This window comes from Pongo pygmaeus, chromosome 15, assembly GCF_028885625.2.
Source record: "Pongo pygmaeus isolate AG05252 chromosome 15, NHGRI_mPonPyg2-v2.0_pri, whole genome shotgun sequence".
NCBI classification, from domain to species: domain Eukaryota; kingdom Metazoa; phylum Chordata; class Mammalia; order Primates; family Hominidae; genus Pongo; species Pongo pygmaeus.
This window is the reverse complement of record NC_072388.2, coordinates 36,209,027-36,226,078: the sequence shown is the minus strand read 5'-3', so window position 1 is coordinate 36,226,078 and position 17,052 is coordinate 36,209,027. Positions and strand designations below refer to the sequence as shown.

Here is a 17,052-nt window from a genome sequence, read left to right as displayed (position 1 = left end):
ACAAGCAAGAGAGAGAGGAGGCAGGTCCCAGTCTCTTTTTTTTTTTTTTTAACAACCAGCTCTTGTGTGAACTCATTACCATGTGGAGGGCACCAAGCCATTCATGAGGTAACTGCTCCCATGATCCAAACACCTTCCACCGGGCGCCATCTCCAACATTGGGAATCACATCTCAACATGAGATTTGAGGGGGACAAACATCAAAACTATGTCAGGGCACCATTTTGTGCCACTGCAGCCCCACAGGATAAAGTCAAGAAAAACTTTCTATGCAGTCTCACTCACTTTGCTGTGGTTTAAAATCGGTACTTACTACAATGTCAGGCATTTCAAAATTTCTCTGGCTCTTGTAGGCAAGTTGTTATTTATCAGGACATCTGGAATTGGTAGAGGAGGACAAAATCTAAATCAGTGGTTTTTCAACCTTTTTCACCTCAACCTACAGTAAGAAGTAATTTTTATAGTTACCTTGCACATACATGTATAAAATACACATACAAAAATACATACAAACTGAATCAAGAAAATCATAAAACAATAATGTATTATCCCTGAAGCACCATGAAATTTCAATTCTAGCTCTATTTTATTAAAAAAAAAGCCCTTGTCACAGCCCACCATATTGATCATTGTTCATTTATAAGTCATATAAGGCCTGAAGTTTGTGACTTCTTTTCCCAAGTGGCTACCATGACATGCCTATTCACTGCCACCTGATTTACAAGACCTTCCACAATCTGGTCACATCTCCCTGTTCAGCATGAGTTTCCCACTTCTCCTAACATATCTTTCAGAATAATATAATAGCTTCCTTTCATTGGGCACCGACAATGTGATAGTTTCTGTGCTAAGAGATTATATGAATCATATCTTGACTACTCACAACTCTGTGATGAGGTTATTAATTTGCTTCCAATATATAGATGAAGAAACTTAAGCTCAGGGAAGTTGAAGCAAGTAAGTGACTGGGCTGGAACCTAAGATGGGCGTAACCCTGGAGACTGTTCTCTTTCCACTGGAACACACTGGCCTCCATGTCAGAGTTTCTCTTTAGTACCCTTCCACTCATCCTGCCTGGAGCCCTCCTGTGTTCATGCTGTTCTCCTACCTGGAAGGCCTTCCAACCTCCACTTCTAGCAATTCACAACTGCCTACTCTTATTGCTGGACCCAGCTCAACTCTGCTTCTCCTAAGAAGTCACTCGAATAACTTTGGCCCATGCTCTCCTCCCTCCTTTTAACTCTGGGAGGCAGCAAAGCTCAGGCCAGGTTTGAATGCTAGTCCAACGACACAGTGCCCAAAGATGGCACTCACTTTCTGTATCTCCACTTTCTCTTCTGTAAAATGGGGATAATAATTGCCCCTACCGCAGCCAGAGAGAAAGGTTGGGTTACCCACAAAGGGAAGCCCACCAGACTAACAGCAGATCTCTCGGCAGAAACTCTACAAGCCAGAAGAGAGTGGGGGCCAATATTCAACACTCTTAAAGAAAACAGTTTTCAACCCAGAATTTCATATCCAGCCAAACTAAGCTTCATAAGTGAAGGAGAAATAAAATACTTTACAGAGAAGCAAATGCTGAGAGATTTTGTCACCACCAGGCCTGCCGTAAAAGAGCTCCTGAAGGAAGCGCTAAACATGGAAAGGAACAACCGGTATCAGCCGCTGCAAAATCACGCCAAAATGTAAAGACCATCGAGACTAGGAAGAGACTGCATCAACTAACGAGCAAAATAACTAGCTATCATCATAATGACAGGATCAAATTCACACATAACAATATTAACTTTAAATGTAAATGGACTAAATGCTCCAATTAAAAGACACAGACTGGCAAATTGGATAAAGAGTCAAGACCCATCAGTGTGCTGTATTCAGGAAACCCATCTCACGTGCAGAGACACATAGGCTCAAAATAAAAGGATGGAGGAAGATCTATCAAGCAAATGGAAAACAAAAAAAGGCAGGGGTTGCAATCCTAGTCTCTGATAAAACAGACTTAAAACCAACAAAGATCAAAAGAGACAAAGAAGGACATTACATAATGGTAAAGGGATCAATTCAACAAGAAGAGCTAACTATCCTATATATATATGCACCCAATACAGGAGCACCCAGATTCATAAAGCAAGTCCTGAGTGACCTACAAAGAGACTTAGACTCCCACACAATAATAATGGGAGACTTTAATACCCCACTGTCAACATTAGACAGATCAACGAGACAGAAAGTAACAAGGATACCCAGGAATTGATCTCAGCTCTGCACCAGGCAGACCTAATAGACATCTACAGAACTCTCCACACCAAATCAACAGAATATACATTCTTTTCAGCACCACACCACACCTATTCCAAAATTGACCACATACTTGGAAGTAAAGCTCTCCTCAGCAAATGTAAAAGAACAGAAATTATAACAAACTGTCTCTCAGACCACAGTGCAATCAAACTAGAACTCAGGATTAAGAAACTCACTCAAAACTGCTCAACTACATGGAAACTGAACAACCTGCTCCTGAATGACTACTGGGTACATAACAAAATGAAGGCAGAAATAAAGATGTTCTTTGAAACCAACGAGAACAAAAACACAACATACCAGAATCTCTGGGACACATTCAAAGCAGTGTGTAGAGGGAAATTTATAGCACTAAATGCCAACAAGAGAAAGCAGGAAAGATCCAAAATTGACACCCTAATGTCACAATTAAAAGAACTAGAAAAGCAAGAGCAAACACATTCAAAAGCTAGCAGAAGGCAAGAAATAACTAAAATCAGAGCAGAACTGAAGGAAATAGAGACACAAAAAACCCTTCAAAAAATTAATGAATCCAGGAGCTGGTTTTTTGAAAAGATCAACAAAATTGATAGACCACTAGCAAGACTAATAAAGAAAAAAAGAGAGAAGAATCAAATAGACACAATAAAAAATGATAAAGGGGATATCACCACCAATCCCACAGAAATACAAACTACCATCAGAGAATACTACAAACACCTCACGCAAATAAACTAGAAAATCTAGAAGAAATGGATAAATTCCTCAACACATACACTTTCCCAAGACTAAATCAGGAAGAAGTTGAATCTCTGAATAGACCAATAACAAGAGCTGAAATTGTGGCAATAATCAATAGCTTACCAACCAAAAAGAGTCCAGGACCAGATGGATTCACAGCCAAATTCTACCAGAGGTACAAGGAGGAACTGGTACCATTCCTTCTGAAACTATTCCAATCAATAGAAAAAGAGGGAATCCTCCCTAACTCATTTTATGAGGCCAGCATCATCCTCATACCAAAGCCGGGCAGAGACACAACAAAAAAAGATAATTTTAGACCAATATCCTTGATGAACATTGATGCAAAAATCCTCAATAAAATACTGGCAAACCGAATCCAGCAGCACACCAAAAAGCTTATCCACCATGATCAAGTGGGCTTCATCCCTGGGATGCAAGGCTGGTTCAATATATGCAAATCAATAAATGTAATCCAGCATATAAACAGAACCAAAGACAAAAACCACATGATTATCTCAATAAATGCAGAAAAGGCCTTTGACAAAATTCAACAACCCTTCATGCTAAAAACTCTCAATAAATTAGGTATTGATGTGACGTATCTCAAAATAATAAGAGCTATCTATGACAAACCTACAGCCAATATCATACTGAATGGGCAAAAACTGGAAGCATTCCCTTTGAAAACTGGCACAAGACAGGGATGCCCTCTCTCACCACTCCTATTCAACATAGTGTTGGAAGTTCTGGACAGGGCAATTAGGCAGGAGAAGGAAATAAAGGGTATTCAATTAGGAAAAGAGGAAGTCAAACTGTCCCTGTTTGCAGATGACATGATTGTATATCTAGAAAACCCCATTGTCTCAGCCCAAAATCTCCTTAAGCTGATAAGCAACTTCAGCAAAGTCTCAGGATACAAAATCAATGTACAAAAATCACAAGCATTCTTATACACCAATAACAGACAAACAGAGAGCCAAATCATGAGTGAACTCCCATTCACAATTGCTTCAAAGGGAATAAAATACTTAGGAATCCAACTTACAAGGGACGTGAAGGAACTCTTCAAGGAGAACTACAAACCACTGCTCGATGAAATAAAAGAGGATACAAACAAATGGAAGAACATTCCATGCTCATGGGTAGGAAGAATCAATATCGTGAAAATGGCCATACTGCCCAAGATAATTTATAGATTCAACGCCATCCCCATCAAGCTACCAATGACTTTCTTCACAGCACTGGAAAAACTACTTTAAAGTTCATATGGAACCAAAAAGGAGCCCACATCACCAAGTCAATCCTAAGCCAAAACAACAAAGCTGGAGGCATCACGCTACCTGACTTCAAACTATACTACAAGGCTACAGTAACCAAAACAGGATGGTACTGGTACCAAAACAGAGATATAGATCAATAGAACAGAACAGAGCCCTCAGAAATAACGCCACATATCTACAACTATCTGATCTTTGACAAACCTGAGAAAAACAAGCAATGGGGAAAGGACTCCCTATTTAATGAATGGTGCTGGGAAAACTGGCTAGCCATATGGAGAAAGCTGAAACTGGATCCCTTCCTTACACCTTACACAAAAATTAGTTCAAGATGGATTAAAGACTTAAACGTTAGACCTAAAACCATAAAAACCCTAGAAGAAAACATAGGCATTACCATTCAGGACATAGGCATGGGCAAGGACTTCATGTCTAAAACACCAAAAGCATGGCAACAAAAGCCAAAATTGACAAATGGGATCTCATTGAACTCAAGAGCTTCTGCACAGCAAAAGAAACTACCTTCAGAGTGAACAGGCAACCTACAAAATGGGAGAAAATTTTCACAACCTACTCATCTGACAAAGGGCTAATATCCAGAATCTACCATGAACTCCAACAAATTGACAAGAAAAAAACAAACAACCCCATCAAAAAGTGGGCAAAGGATATGAACAGACACTTCTCAAAAGAAGACATTTATGCAGCCAAAACACACATGAAAAAACGCTCATCATCACTGGCCGTCAGAGAAATGCAAATAAAAACCACAATGAGATACCATCTCACACCAGTTAGAATGGCGATCATTAAAAAGTCAGGAAACAACAGGTGCTGGAGAGCATGTGGAGAAATAGGAACACTTTTACACTGTTGGTGGGACTGTAAACTAGTTCAACCCTTGTGGAAGTCAGTGTGGCGATTCCTCAGGGATCTAGAACTAGAAATACCATTTGACCCAGCCATCTCATTACTGGGTATATACCCAAAGGACTATAAATCATGCTGCTATAAAGACACATGCACTCGTATGTTTATTGAGGCACTATTCCCAATAGCAAAGACTTGGAACCAACCCAAATGTCCAACAATGATAGACTGGATTAAGAAAATGTGGCACATATACACCATGGAATACTATGCAGCTACAAAAAAATGATGAGTTCATGTCCTTTTTAGGGACATGGATGAAATTGGAAATCATCATTCTCAGTAAACTATCGCAAGGACAAAAAACCAAACACCGCATGTTCTCACTCACAGATGGGAATTGAACAATGAGGACACATGGACACAGGAAGGGGAACATCACACTCTGGGGACTGTTGTGGGGTGGGGGGAGAGGGGAGGGATAGCATTAGGAGATATACCAAATGCTAAATGACGAGTTAATGGGTGCAGCACACCAGCATGGCACACGTATACATATGTAACTAATCTGCATATTGTGCACATGTACCCTAAAACTTAAAGTATAATAATAATAAAATAAATAAATAAATAATTGCCCCTACCCTGTAGGATTGTTGTCAGGGTAAAAGAGTTAATAGACATAGAGTGATTAATACAGAAGCTGTTGCATAGCAGGTGTGCAATAAATGTCATTGTTATTCAGTTTTACCCAATGATCACTTCATGATATGCTGTCCTATTCCTTAATCATGTATTCAACATGCATATATCTAATGTCTCTGACTAGAATGTCACGTCTTCATGGGCAAGACTGTACCATATTTTCATCTTTACCCCAGAGGCACACAGGACCAGGCATGTTGTATACATTTAACAAATATCAAATTTTAACATTACAAAACTGGCCAATGCCAGAAAAAGAATGACAACTTCTTTTCCTCCTCCTCCTCCTCCTTCTCCTCCTCCTCCTCTTTCTTCTTTTTTTATTATTATTATTATTTTTTTTGGTATCAAAGGAACATCCAGTGATGATTTCGTTTTGGGAAACTCAGTAGGACGGCTTGTAAGTTCTATGCACGGAAGTGCTCTTGGGAAGAACTACCGTACAATACTGCTCTGGGCTCTGCTTGGTGCCTGAACAGATTTAAGTTTCAGAGATTCTGTACTGAGAGTGGGATGTGCAAAAATTTACACTGCTTTATGTTTCCAAAACCGATGTTAGCTTAGCTTTAGAGTCTTTATTTTCACTTAAGTTTACCCAGTCACTTCAAATTTAAACCTTTCATTTGAAATGATTCTCTCCCTCCCACTTCTTTTTCTCTCCTTCTTCACCAGGGTAGTCAAAGTTCCTAAGCCCAACCATGGCAAGGATGGAGTGAGAAATAGGCCATACATCTGGAGGCTTTTTCTAGCTCTGGGCTTTTAATGAGCTTGTGAATACGGCTCCCAGAGGTCAGTTTGTTATACGTGGCTCTGCAGAAAATAGAACATTTTAAACATCCTCAATATAGCCACTTTCTTTGTCTCTGATTTTCTTTCTAACCTCACTCAACTGTATTCATTCTGTAAACTCCATCCCCCAATACTAAGCACCTTGCTATAAGGAAGTTACAGTTTACAGTAAATGAAAAAACCTCCAGCCTGGCTTACTTTTGCCACTAGCCATAAGAGAAACACATTTCTCTCTTGTACACAGAAACAAAAAACAGCACAAAAAAGGCGCATGAAGAAATCCCACAGGAAAAGGCATCCAGAATATCTAAAGCAAACAACATATTTTACTGCATTTATTATCTTCCCAAGAAATGAAAGTGTGAGAGCCCTTAGATATCTGTCCGCAAAGAAAACATTTCTGTTCAACTAGAAATGCCCTACTAAGTTTGATGGTGCGCAAATACTGGTCTTCTTTCTACAAGTTCACCTGTTAAATGCTGTTTGTTCCTCAGAATGGGGTTCTGCATTCTTACTTCCACATTCCCTGTTAAAAGGGAGCCTGGTTTAAGCAAGATTGGTGAGTGAAAAGGAAATGTGGAGAGAAATAGCTCCCTAAGAAGCAACACTTTTTTCCCTAGAAAGTGACTTGAATCAACTTCAGTTGAAGAATAAATCATCCTCAAACTGCACCTGCTCTATTGATGGCTCACAGAGAGTTCTAGAAGAGCTCGGACACTCACTGATTGTGCAGGATTCTTAGAGTTACTACCTGTCATTGTGTGATTTTATTCCTGAAGGCCCTGGTGAGTTATATGGCATGTGCTTATGTAGGTGGAAATAGAAATGTATAAATCAATATATGATCAGCCGGGTCTGAGAATTTTACACCATCTTTTGACATATTGGAAGAAGACTAAAATTGCAAAAGCAGATTCTTGGCTTCAACCCAAAGCAATAGGTAGTGCTGTGATCACAGAAGTGCTAAATGTGAGTTTGGAGAAACTTTTTTACAAAACACACACCAACATTGGTTTATTTTCTGAGACTGGTCCTCTAGACTTCTTGGGATATCTCTGGGGACCCTGTTTGCTAGACCGAGCCACAAGCTCAGGTGGCCAATCAATGTGGCCCATTGCAGCCTGCGTTCAGCTGCCCTTGGGACTTATGGCAAAGACAGATGTGAAATACTGCTACAGAAGGGCTAATTATGTAAAAAGTAGTTATGCGTGGTAAGAAAACTTTAATGTATTTCACTAAATAAACAATTTTTTAGTAATAGCAAAATATAGAACCAAAAAAAAACAAAACCTAGTTACAGAGTAAAATCTTCCCGACTTATACTAAGTTTATTTTGACTCCACTTTCTCACAGTCTCTGTATAATTGATTTAAAAGCAAATTGCATTTCTAATAATAGATTAGTGTTATTTTTCTTCTACTCTGCTGTAAGCCATAAAAGCAAACATGCCCGCTTAATCAATTTTCAGTTTCTAAACAACCTGCCTACTCCTTCTCGAATAGTGTGAGTCCCCCCTTCTGAAGTAAAATTTTTTGGGGGCAAAGTCATATTTTGAAATTCTTCTTGTTAAAGCAGAATTCTCTCTTTGAACTCCCCTTTCCAGTAATTCTATCCAGGCATGAACTGGTATCACTCTCTTTGCTTTATGCCTGGATAAAACTATCCTTATAGTTTATACACCAGAGGCTTGTTTTCAAAGAATGAGCATCATTTGCTATGGCGATAAATATACTCTGTAGAAAAACTTCAGACTACATTAAACCTATTTACTAAAGTTTTGGAGCAAGTGGGGGCTGGATGGCAGAGAGTGGAGGGGAGGACCTCTTTCAGGAAGTAGATGGAACATGGGTAGCCCCAGTCTACAGTTCTGTGTTCTTGGGGCATGCAGAAGGAAGAGAACTAGTTGTCTTTTCTGGTCGGCTGGGAACAGGGGGATATGGTTTCAGAGCCTACACTCAACCCAAAGTCTGGCATGCCCATAAGTGATACCATGGCCCAGAGATTTAGGGTGAGCTTCAACCTGCAGGAACAATAGCATGTTTGGTGAGAATGAAAAAATTATATCACAGCATTTTCCCTGTGTTTAACTCTCCAGTGGCTCCCATTGTTCTTACAATAAGATCAACCACCAGCTAACTTCCAGGTACTACTAAACCCTGCCCCGTTTGGCCTCAATGTCCCTCACAGACCGTCTCCAGCTTGTGCTCGGCCACACTCCTTTTTCTGGTGCTCCCACTCAGCTCCTGCTCCTCTCAGGACTTTCTTGGCTTAAATTGCTCTTTCCCATTCACCTCTCACCAACTCCAATATCCTTTAAGTCTCCATTTAAATGTCATTTTTTCGTGGAAGTCAATTTGAACTTTCATCAGTTTCTCTTGATACAATTGTTATGAAATCATAATTTGTTTAATCGCTGTCTTCCACATTAGACTGGAATATCAATGAAAGTAGGAGCCACATCTGCCCTGAATTCTCAGAACCTAACACATGTCTGGTCTATGGTGGGTGTTTAGTAAACCTTTGAGAGTCAAATGCCTGAGAATGAATGAAGTTGTGCAAGAGAACATGGGGGGAATACTTCATTAAGTAACATGCTGTATTTCTAGCATTCTGAAAACCCCACAGACTAATGTCTCCCAAATACCCAGTGCAATTATATAAAAAGATTTTATAATTTATAAACAAAATAGAGACTGGGTGCCGTGGCACACACCTGGAATCCCAACACTTTGGGAGGCTGAAGCGGGAGGATCACTTGAGCTCAGGAGTTCAAGGTCAGCCTGGGCAACATTGGGAGAAGAGACCATGTCTCTACTAAAAATTTAAAATTTATCTGGGTGTGATGGCACATGCCTGGGTGACAGAGCAAGACCATGTCACAACAAAATAAAACAAAACCCTCCAAAACCAAAACAGACCTTTTTTAAACTCACAGGACAAGTTTAGTCTATCTTCAAAGCCAAAATGACATTTCTATTAATTGTGGGAGGTAAAGGGGAAAAGATGCAAGAGGATTGAAATATTGTAGCACAATTCATGTGCTATGCCTTCCTGCCATCTCAGGTTTTAATTTAGTGGATTTTTAAAATTTAGAATTCCAAGTATGGCACTTCCTGCTCTCTGTTACTGCAGACAGCCGTGCGGGCAGAAAAAAGCATCTGGACCAGAAATCATCATTACCAAGTGACAGAACTGGAACAGGTACTAGAGTGATCCAAGATAATTACTGAGTGGAAAAGATTGATCTCGACTGTTTCCTGAATGTAGCTGAGTTTGACCCAAAACAGTGCTTTTCAAACTTTAATGTGCATATGAATCACTTGGGATCTAGTTAAAATGCAGATTCTGATTCAATAAATACAGAGTGGGGCCTAGGGTTCTGCATTCCTAACAAGCTCCCAGGTAACAGACGGGACTAGTCAACATGGATTGGCACAAGTCAGAGGGCACAATCATGCCCAGACGCAAAGAATGTTCTTCACAGAAAGGAAGTGGTGGGGCCACGCCCAAAAGGGTGAACAGCAAAGCCCAGATGTCGCCAGCAGAGGGCAGCAGAGGGCAGGTTAAAGTGCACTGGACTCACAGGCCAAACAGCCCAAAGGCAGCTCCAAAATAGTTCATATCAGAGCATGCCTAAGAGGATAGGGGAAAAGCAGGCGCTGAGACCACCAGCGGCCTGAAGGGAGATGTTCACATGGACTGAATAAACTCACTGGAGGGAGCACTTTGTGACAGCAGAAAGAACACCAATCACGGGCAGGAGACCAAAGATCTAAGTCAGACACAACAAGAGAGCAGTACATTGGGGCCAGCCACTCACCATCAGCCTTGATTTCCTCATCAGTCAAACAAAGGGTGGTCGCTAATGAACACTTCCAGTCTTCACGTTCTGCATCAGTGGTTCTTGTTCAGACCTCAAGGAGTCTGGAAGAGACCATGGAGAGACGGCTGGTCACCTGCCAGGGTGAGGCCCTTGGGAATGTGACGGGCAGGGAGTTGGTTTTGTCTGAAAGTCAGGGCTCAGTGGAGGCTTTTCTATTTTAATTATCATTTTCATTTGTTATCAAAGATTACGTGCACTTTGGACAAAAAGTCAGATAGGGGCCTGGTGCGGTGGCTCACGCCTGTAATACCAGCACTTTGGGAGGACGAGGTGGGTGGATCACTTGAGGCCAGAAGTTCAAGACCAGCCTGGCCAATATGGTGAAACCCCATCTCTACTAAAAGTACAAAAATTAGCCAGGCGTGGTGGTGAGTGCCTGTAATGCCAGCTACTCGGAAGGCTGAGTCAGGAGAATCACTTGAACCCAGGAGGCGGAGGTTGCAGTGAGCCAAGATCATGCCACTGCACTCTAGCCTGGGCGACAGAGCTAGACCCTGTCTAAAAACATCAGATTGGACTAAAAGGCTTATAACCAAAACAACAGTCCCTTATCCCTCTTACATTCCTTATCTTTTTCCCCCAGAAACAATGTCTTCAAACTCTTTTACTGTTTCTCCTCCATTTTTTGCCTCCATATTTCTGAATAATATATACAATATAATCCTATTACTTGATTCATTAGCTATTGACTTTTTACTATAGTGGATTAGGATAATAGTTCAATTATACCATCTTTTCCCCTTCATTATTCTCTAAATATAATTTGTCTTATTAATATATCTTGAGTCATATCTATATTCAGTTTCTGTATTTTGACTATGTACATATTATTCATTAAGTCAGGTAATATACTATGATTATATTTAATTTCTCATACAACTTTTTGTCTGTCCTGGAATTAATAATTGTCTTATTTTTTTCATGTGCTTTGTTTAAACATCTGACTAAGTTTCCCATACCCTCCAACATGCTTCTATTGAAGACAGTTTTCTGTAGAGGCATCTGTCAGATTATTCTTGCTTTCACCCGTTTTGCATTGGATCCCACACATCCTGAATACCATCCTTCCTTCTCCTAGTTTGCTTCCTCCTTTTAATGGAACATTTCCACCAGCAAGGCCCACCAGCCCTTCCACCAACACCTTGACAGTAATCAGGGTTGTCTAAGTCACAGGCTCTTGTAGATTCCTCAGGAAGAACTCATAGGATTGCCACTTCCTAAGTTTGGGCATGGTCATAAAGCGTGTCTGAACTGTACGTGTGAAGGTAAGGTTGGCTGAATATAAACTCCTTAGCTGACATTTTCTTAAGTATTGTAATTGTTATTCTGTTGTTCTCTGGCTAACATACTGCTCTTGGGTGGTCTGATGAAAATTTTATTTATTTTCCCTAACACGTGAATTGTCCTCTTGCCTGGATAACCAAAGTATCTTTTTTCTCTGTCTCTTTCAGGTCCAATAGTTTACTAGAATATGTCTTGGTGTTGGTTTTCTGGGGACCAGTTTTCCCAAGTCATTCCTTTTAATATGAGACCTGACTTCATTTTTTTATTTCAGGAAAGTTTCCTCATATTACAGATTTTAGTACTTCTTGTGCTTCATTTATTTGCTTTTCTTCTTTGGGGGTTCCTATAGTATGTATATTGGATGTTCTTTGTTCTTTTATATATCACTTTCTCTCACTTTTTCTTTCCTTCATTTCTTGATTTTTAAATTTTTTTCTTTTTCCCTCCTCTATTTCTCTTAAGACAATATTCATTGTGTTAATTAAATTTTATTTTCTTCCCAGTTTTATCATTTCTAATTTTTAAAAAAGTTTTTTTTTTATAAATTCTGTTGTCATTGAAATGATCCTTTTGCCCAATTCTCATTTCCGAGTTTTTTCTAATTCTTATTTCTGTTGTTCTTTCATAGTTTCTATCACTTTCTTAAATTTTTTAGCTTATTTTGAAACATCTGGTTATAACTGTCATCTATTTTGGCATATTTTTCTAAATTCTTCACTGAATAGAGACATTTTCTGCTTTTTATTTTCCTTTTTGCATAACGTTGTATGTGATTCACCCACGATCCTTTTTCTGTTGCTCATTTTTCAGACAGATGAGTTTTTCTCCACTTTTAGGAGAGAAGGATGTGTCTAGATCACTTGTCTAGGCCCATAGCTCTAGAATTACCTCTTTTGTTGTTTTTAAGGAGATAAATACAACCTGGCTTTCTGAGATGTTCCTTCTCTGCTCCCTCTCCCATTCTTACTGGAATTTCTCATTCTGTTGGTGTTGTTATTCCTACTGTCAGGTTGGATTCTACTCCCAGCAGTTTCTCTTCAGTGCAGGACTTTGCCTCTGAAGGGAGTTTGGGGTTTTTTGTTTCTGGAGTTCATGGACCCCAGAATGTCCCAGACACATTCCCAATAATTGGAATCTTCAGCCCACATCACAGATTCAACTGAGACTCAGGTATGGAAACTCTAAATGCAGTAGTCTTTTTCCAGCATCTCACTGCAAGGCAGAAGAGTGTGGTGCTTAGTTTCCCACTGCTTGTACCACACACCCCTCCTGGAGATTTCTTGAGTATTTAACACCCTAAGAGGCAAAGTATGGACGGATGCAAGTGACAGTAGCATAATTTATGAATCTCCTTGAGTCTCCCACCACTGTCAGACCACTATCAACCTTGAGTGTTTACATTTTTACCAGTATTATTTCAAAAACATACAACTCATTGGACCCATGGTTTGAGGTTTTGTTCTAGTTGCTCTGTCAGAGTGTCTGAGCTTGAGGTGACTCTGCAAAGCTGGGCTTATACAACCAACTCTGAGCTTAGCTTCACCATTAGTAAACAGGGTAAATAATGCCCACCTCACAGAGCTACTGAAACGATAATAAAGTTGAAACATATGAAAGTACCTCCTTGATTTCACCTGATATATAAAAAACTATTTACAAACTATAAAGTGATAAGACATTGTATGTTATTTCAAATAGATTTATGAAATATGTGAAGCCCTGTAATTTTATGTTTAACTGCATAATTTTCACTTAATATGCAATATTAATAATTGTTTTCTTTTCCCACCAGAATGTTTGCTTCAGAAGAGCAGTGATTATTGTCTGATTTAGTTCGATGCTATATCCTCATTGCCTCAATGCCTATGATGTACCTGCCACATCACAGACATTCAATAAATACTGGATGAATGAGTTGTTTGTGCTAACTTTGACTTAAAGCATATTATGCAACAAATAAAACAAATGGGCAAAAGTTAAATGGGTACTAGGTTGTTGTTGGATTGGGCCTGTGGAACATGCTCTGCCAACTTATTTCTTTAGCATTTCAGTTTGCTTTGTATTCTTGCCTACAAGTGACACTGGCTCCCCTGCTGCAGCTAAGGGAATGAGCAACACCCGGAGTGCCAGAAACAGCTCCTGCAGAAAATGTGGCCACACCGACCTCCAAGTCTCTGTCCTCCAGGCCAAAATACAGAAGGCTTGAAACAACGTGGATAATGGCTGGGCAGAGAACAACGAACTGGACTGTCTTACTCTCACAAGTGTTTATGGAAGTCTGGCAGTCCGTCTTTAAGTAAATAGATTTGTTTTAATGGAGCAATCTATCAAATAAGCAGGGCCGCTGAGAAGGGGAGAAGGAAGGTACAGGGCTGCTCCCTCGCCCTTGGGAGCCATTTCTTGGAGGATAACAAATGCGAGTGAGGTAGTGATACTCAAAGCAGGAAAAATAATAGCCTGTGGCTTAGGATGGTCTCATCTAAACTCAACGTGTAGATGGGTTTTGTGTGTTTAAACAAGCAGCTCTGCATCTCAAAAACACGGAAGAAGGAGCAAACAGATGCAGAACCAGTACCAGGAGGCTTCTAGTTAGTGGGTTCTGTAAGAGAAGGGTGGTACAATGAACAGATGAATGAGCAAAGGTTTAGTCTCTACAGGTTTTCTCCCCTTACTACTGGAGGGGGTGTCAAAAGTGCCAATTTGCTTGCTCACCACACAGTACTTGATAAATGAGTAACATATTTACAGCGTGAGATGCATGGGGCGGGGCTCCGGGTGCGGGGGCGGGGCAGGGAGAAATTACCAAATATTCACATGAAGACTCATATTTTGGACTTTACTCACAATATTCACAATGACACAGTGAAAGGGCCAGGTGTAGTTTAACCCTTTTAGTATGTGCCAGAACTTTACATTCTTTGGAAAGAAGAAAGGGATTTAATGTAAACTACAGACGCTTTAATCAAGTGGCTTTCTTCACATACCATGAAAGCATTTTGAAACATTCAAGTAAAAAAAAAAAATTCTTTTTTTCTGAAAATATAACCTCTTAAACACCAAGGATGCTGCCAGACCAAGTCTCATCAAGTAAAAGAGCACAATAAGAAGCTTAAAAATGGTTAGGATTAGGTTACATTTGTATAAGTAAGCCGGTTTTTGTTGTTCAGGTCTCAATCCTTAAATGATCCCAACTTGTGTGTGGAAGGTGTCTCCTCATTAAATTATACATTAATATTCTCAGCATGGGTCCCAGTGGGATCCAGAATTTCCCCAGGGCTCACCAATTGTTAGAGGCAAATAACTACATCAATAGCAATAATTCAAATTTTGCTCACCCATTGTCCCCATGTGCTACAAGGCCCTCCCCTCACCCCAACCAGGTGTTCCTGAGCCCCCTGTGAGTGTCCCACTTATGCAGATGAGAAGCCCTTGCCTGCTTACTCCACAGGAGCACAGGTGCTGCTGCCCCACTGGCACCTTCTGAGGGGATACAATTCCCAAATGCCATTCTTACCCCTGTGCTATCCCCAGGCTCCCAAATGTGCAGAGTGCACTCAATTCCAAAAAAATGCACATCCCCTTCAAGCCGCATCAGGTCAGAGCCATGCAGGTCCTATGAGAAAAAGGCAAGAGGACCTGTTATTCCAGCACCATGTCATAACATGTTTGTTCCTTGAGCTCCGAAACAGTCTTTTGCCCCACATTTCACAAATCTTTTATGAAACCATATTCATCTGCTTTTGCCTTCTGTGCCTCTCTCTGCCTGTCTCAGATCTAGACCAGGGCCCTGGGAATTGAATAAGCACCTCTCTTCCATTCCCCCAGACAGGTACAAAAGTTCTCTTTTCAAGATAAATTGAAGTCCCCATGCAAATTAACTCTTCTGGGGCCTTCCCTACCATTTTGCTAAACATGCCCAGACATACTTGAACCTTAACAGTAGGTAGCATCTAATCCTGCCTCACTCTTGTATCTCACATGCAGGATCCAGGCCCCGTAAATTTTTTCTTCATAAAACTTTACTTTGACCCTTCCTTTCCTTCTCATCTGCCACCACCTTAATTCAAGCTTATCACTTTGCTCCTTGCTGCCTCCAAAGCCCATTAATTAGAATCACTGCTCATTCATCCTAAAAGCTGCTACCAAAATAATAATCCTTAGACTCTGCCTTGAACACATAGACTGTTTGTAATAGTTTCCAACTTTCAATTGGCCATACGAGTTAGTTGTCATTTACTGGAGAGAGTAGTAGCCTCCAACTCTGTCAATCTGCATTCAAACCTTAGCTCTGTGCTTGCATAACTTTAGGATACAATCACTGGCTTTAAGCCTAAATTTCATCATCTTTAAAATGTAATATTAATATCTGCCTCATAAGGCTATGTAAGAAAAAGATAATATGACATGTTTTTCAAATTTGAAAATACAAATGTAAGAGGCAATGTTGTAAGAAGTCCTCCATAATCTGGCCACCACCAACTTTTTCAATTTTTTCTCCAATTATTCCCATTCCCAGTCCTCCTCCCTAGCCTCATCAGTCTGTTTCTTGCCCTTTAAAGGAGGCTTTCACTTCTAGCTATTGCTAGTCATTGGAATAGATTAACCAAACTGTCAGTGACTTAATACAAAAGTTTATTTATTGCTTACTTAAAACCAAAACAGGTGTTCCTACTTGGCAGGTGACTCTCCTACAGTGGGTGGTTCAGGGATTCAGGATTCTTCCATCTTTCAGCTCTGCCATCCTTAACATATGACTTCCAGGGTTACTTCAAAAGGAGAGAGAACATGGAGAATCACACGCGGACGGTTGTTATAGGCACATATCAGAGCTCAGAGTCATATAACATCTAATGTAGTCCAGTGGAATATCCAGCAAGATGAGGACGGGTTTGGTGAACAGTTGGCTCCCTATGCAACCAGCCCAAACACACAACCAGAATGTATTTTCCAGGATGTATTCCCAGATACACCCTTCAAATGCCAGCTAAGGCCTCGTTCCATTCATGAAGTCCTTCTGGAGCAATCTAACTGATAATCTTTTACTATAAACTCAAACTCCTGGCACGTATTTATTATACTATGCTCTGACTCATTGACCTCCTTTTTGTTAAATCACATACATTTCTAGATCTCTTTCTTCTCAGACTCTGAGATATTTAAATTTGATAGCATGCTTCTTGATGAAACACTTCCCTACATTAACACCCCTGAGTTTAGACT

The 17,052-nt window shown here is 40.2% G+C and overlaps 1 long non-coding RNA gene across 1 annotated transcript; it reads right to left on the bottom strand.

Annotated features, from left to right (window-relative positions):
- Positions 1-313: 313 nt before the first annotated feature.
- On the bottom strand, positions 314-16,598 carry LOC134738140 (uncharacterized). The gene is made up of 4 exons (XR_010123698.1): positions 16,480-16,598; positions 15,347-15,445; positions 10,486-10,589; positions 314-377 (listed from the first exon to the last, which is right to left on the bottom strand). It is a non-coding gene; the product is annotated as an uncharacterized LOC134738140 (long non-coding RNA).
- Between the last annotated feature and the right edge of the window lie 454 nt (positions 16,599-17,052).